Here is a 5,480-nt window from a genome sequence, read left to right on the forward strand (position 1 = left end):
GTGAACATTAACACTGAAAAGACAAGGCAGATTAATGATACTCAATAAAATTCATAGAAAATTATAATGAAGAGCAAAAATCACCTCATTTTTGTTAATCTTTTCATTTATTAGAAAAAATTCTGGTTTGTTCCCATTTTATTATTTTTTTATTTTAAGTATGTGAGATATATATATATATATATATATATATATACATGTATATCTCCACATATCCCATTTTATTATTCAGTAAAATCACAACAGAATATATGTCTAAGGTAAACAGTGAAAGGATTGCTCTACTGACTTCCACTAGAGAATGATGCTTTTATCCACTGGGTCTCGCCATCAAGCAAACTAAATACAAGCAAAAGTGATGACTATGAACACACTTACTGTATCAATCATAGTAAAAGTCAACGAATGCCCAGAATTACCCTTGTACTCAGATGTGCACCGTGTCCAAATCCTCAACACCGTTTATGCCCAATTTAGATGTTCTGAAATGTCAGCCCACTGTCAGTTGAGTGAAAGCTATAATAAGCTCCTCTGGCTCTTGACTTTGATATTTCAGAATGCCAGTTTAAAAAGAAAAACATTTCTGGGGGATAAAAAGCTGGTGAGATTGCTAGATGAAACATTAAGAAAATTCTACAATGGTGATAATGAACAAGAATGGCCACTGATTTGTAACAACCAACCAACAGACCCTATATTCCACAGGAACTATAGTTCTGGCAGAGGGCCAAATGACAATCAATTCACCCTGTCCTGTCAGAAAATGATTCAGATTTCAAAAATATCCTAATTGTATTTCAGCTAGAAAGTCAGATCTTTAATGGGCAAAAAAAAATCTTCAAGATATCTTTCTGTACTTGACATTAATTTAAACATCAGGTCCTATCCAGCAGCTTGTGTGCCGCCATTCTCCATCTTCCTCACATGTAGGTCAAGCAGATGTGGTCACCAACGGTGGTGCCCACTTCAACATTCTGTAGACCAACCAGCTAAGGTTTCTTCAGTTATAGATTTATAATGAATAGTGGTGACTGGACTTACCATCCCCCCCCCAACATTACACCTTTTGTCTTTTTAGTAACTAGTGGCCGTGCACAATATGATGTGAGTTTTTAATATAAACAGTAGCACTTTACTGTCCCACAGTGAATTACACAACTAATGATTACCATTCATGTAACTTTTCAGAAACATGAATTTTAAAAATTTGGGCCAACCAGATAGCTCACAGGATTAGGCAGACACAAAGGGCTGGGTTTGATCCCCCGGAGTGCCGTGCCGGCCCCACCTCCAGGGCATGCTGAGCCAGGGACTGAGACTGGGCAAGGTGGCACACCCCTGCAATCCCAGCACTTGGGAGGCTGAAAACAGGAGGATCACTACAAGTCCGATCTGTGTAGTGAGACCCTGTAGATCCTAATACTAAATACATGGAAAAAAATTCTCCATACTAAATAATTGATTAAACTTACATAATAATATGTAAAACTTCAAACTAGTTATTGGAACTTGGAAATAACCCAAAAAGTTGCTTTTAAAAATTTTTTAATGAACATACCTTAAAAACAAACTAATATTATCTTTAAACATGCATCTCAATGTTTGTTGTCATCATTAAGATAAAAATTATAGATTTATTCCAATTTACATTGTTTTTTGATTAAAGCAGTTCTTTATCAGCTGTAAATATTCTTACTTTTAAAAAAAGTGTCTATCCCTTCAGGTTGGCTATTGTTTTTGAAAATCTTTTCAAATCATTCTGAACTCAGGCTAATGAAAAATTATACGTGAAGTCAAAAATTGTGTATTATTATCAAATTTATTCAGTGACCTACTTACAGAAGTAACACCAAAAAAAGCAGGATCCCTAAAATATTCTGAGCAACATATTATCATGAAAAAATGTACAACCTACGTCTTTGAATAGATCACATATTGAGGCATATGATAACTCTATAAACCCACTCACTTTTCCACATGAGGCTTTGAACTAACAGTGATTTTGCCATAAACTTCTAATAGTTCATATTCAGTCTGCAGGCCCCTGGTGCTTTCTAACAGACATTTTCCTCTTCCATCTTTGGAACACATGACAATATTTATAACATAAAATTTTCAAACCAACATAATTTCTCTTCACTGACTAATTTGAATAACCATATGGCCTACTTAAGTGAGTTTAAACACTATTTAAGAAAGATTCTGAATGTGACATTAAAGAAAACTAGAATTATCACTGAAACTTTACTCATGTCCCTGTTCTATGTACCTGCACTGGCATATATCAGGTGTAACCACATGAAATTGACATTTCTTTTTTTTTTTTTTCTTTTGTCTTCAATATTTGAGATTTCATTGGCTGTGCTGAGGATCAGTACACAATTCACTTTGTATACAATTTTTAACACACATACCAAAAAAAGTCATGTATTGTTTTTCAGTTGTTCCAGTGACTTTCCAGCTTCAAATTTAGAGGCAAATTTTCTATAAGAGGATTAAGTACCAGTATCTTCATTTTTTTAATTAGAAAATATAATATATATTGGTTTTAATAATCTATCTGATTTTCTCCATCATGACATTTTATTTTTTTTTATTTTTTTCCATAATTTTATTAAGAAACAAATAGCAATGAGACAGTTTCAAATCAAATTGGTAGGACAGTTTCAATAATTAACACATTGCATACATTCTTCCTAGTGGTTAATTGCTGTACAAGATGCAGACATGATATCCTATTTACAAACACCATTAAAAGAAATCCCTCTATTCATTAAGAGAATGTAACTATATATCTATCCTAACCACTTTGAATACACAGATACAAAATAGACATTCATCTGTATACCCTTTTTTTGTTAAGTTCCATCATTTAAACATTATAGGTGTGTAAACTCAGCAAAATATTCTAAAAGAGTTCAGTAATCCATAATAGTATTGGGTCTTCCGCTTGACTGGCAATGTCAGAAATTGTTGACCTGAGTCCCCTACAGCTCAACATAACACCATAGCTTTACTTCTTATACTTTGTTTTTATACTTTTCTGCTGGATGGTTAAGACCAACAAGGTAAAGCAGGACCTATGCAACAAGAGTTGTAGCTTTTGGGTCTGATAAGGTCAGGGAAATCCCCTCAGGATTTATGCTGAGATCCTGTACCTCAGATTGTAGAACCTTTGTCAGTGTCAGCCATGTGGATGAGTCACGGCCATTGCTTGGCCAATGTGCTCTCCGTGAAAGCCTGAGAGAATGTTTTCTCTCCATATGACTCTCCTTCGGCACACCCTACATCATCGATCACTTTCCTCTTTGGCTCCATAATCTCCTTGATCAGAAAATTTGGGACACTTCCGAGTTACATGACGTTACAGTACAAGTTCTCATATGTCCTGAGTCTTAATTGACCTTGGAAGGCTAGGGTCAAAATGTTGGCTTTCCTTACGGCCCTCCTTTAAGTACCAGTATCTTCAAATGCTGACAAAGTGTTACTTAAGATCCACCAATTCACCATTTTTTATCACATATACTACATACTCAAATTTTTTATCTTTTACAGCACATTAACAAAATGAGATAAACCGTACTACCACTACCAAAGAAGTTACAGAGTTCACACGATTCAGATGGCACCAATTAGGAAGTAGTTTTCTTTAGGAAACAATTCTACTAAAAATATGAGAATAAAAGTCATTTAAAGTATCCATGACATATTAAATGCATGATTGTAACTCCAAACTGCCATTTAGTATGCTTTGTATTGCAGGATATAAAACTACTCCCCACCTATGGAATGTTAAGTTGACACCCAGGACAGTCAAAGCCTGCCATAATTCAATATCCCACTATTTCTGGTTGTACCAAAAAAGTAAACAACCAGAGAATGATTTCACCTCTAAAAAAAACCATTTACACTTAAAAAATGTGGTGAAGTGGATTCCTTCCTTTAAAAAATGTTTCTAGAGCTACTAAAAAATTTGCATTTACAAAATAGTTGACAAAAATATTCCCCTGAATTGTACAAGAAGGGAGACAAGGAGCACTGATAAGACATGGTGTGCGATTAATCAGACTTGGCTTCATTTTCTTCTGCTTCATCAGAGGCTGTGCTCTCCTCATTTTTAGTTTCTCCATTTTCCACAGGTAAATCTTCTTGGTTTCTTGATCAGCCCCTTCAGCCTGTTTTCCTTTGGCTCCCCTTTTCCCTTTTGCTTGCACTTTTTTGCCCAAAAATTTATCCTTTCCTGCTGCCTTTTTTGGCTTCATTTCCACGTTAGCTGGAACAGATTTAGCCGACAACCTCGCCTATCTCCTCTTGGGCTCCTCCTTCACCACCCCTTCAGCTGGCCAAGCTGACCTTCCTCTTGGGCATCTTTCAGCACAGGAGACACATGCAGAAGCTGCGGACTGAGGTACATGGGAGCCTCAAGGAGCTACATGGCTCCCTTCCTCCAGCCACCAGAGCTGCTGGGACCCACCGAAACTGACATTTCAGTGGGTCACAAATGGTTGACCAGCAACCTCATATGGGACAGCTTACTGATACTCTAAAACAAAACCTGCCAACAGAGTTGATTTGCATGGTCATCTTCCTAACCACAACTTGCATTTACACGAAGTTTAACAGTTTACAAAAACCTTCACAGATGCACTATTGAACACAGCAATGCTGTGAATTAGGCAGACAAAATATCCTGATCTCTAGATGAGAAGGTTAGGATCAAATACTAAAAGTACTTGTTCAGACTCATGCAACTGTCCAAAAGTAACAGACCATGGAATCTAACACTCTGACTCTCGATCTCTTTTGCAAACATACTTCAAAAGGAGAATCAAAATTGCCTAAATACTAATACATAATACACTCTAGTGCTTATATGATGGCAGATTCCACAAATATCTATGTAATAAGTGTCTAGATTGGAATGTTGAAGTGTTTTCATAAATGTGGATGGGTACACAAGTACATTCTTACAATTTATTTGTTCCCTGTGCCTTGTTCCTGGATTTCATTGATTCACCTCACAGGCCTGCTTGCCTGTTCCTTATCCCCAAAGGTCACATAGACTTTTCTATGCATCCCCTAGAGAAGCAAACACTACACTAACTATTCAATATAGGTCTTATATCATTAATCATGGCATCAGACTATTTTTACTAATGATAACCATAACCTGAAATATGGTTCTCAATAACATCTACTAATTGGAGGAATGGTCCACAATTCAAATTGATTTAATAAAAGGAAAACACTTATGCTTTAAGATAAAAATTTGCTGCTCCAATCATCATGACTTATTGATAAATAAAGTACAGTAGTCTTATGTTAACATCAAAACCAAAGGACTCTCCATGTTAGACTATTCAGGGAAAATGATACAAAGTGAAATCTAATAAGCCTTCTTAATCAACCACCCACCTCTACTGGCCCCTCACACAATAATAGAAACTTTGTTTACTAATTAAAAATAATATATGTTAAAT

The sequence above is a fragment of the Octodon degus genome, unplaced genomic scaffold, assembly GCF_000260255.1.
Source record: "Octodon degus isolate 3935 unplaced genomic scaffold, OctDeg1.0 scaffold00013, whole genome shotgun sequence".
NCBI lineage: Eukaryota > Metazoa > Chordata > Mammalia > Rodentia > Octodontidae > Octodon > Octodon degus.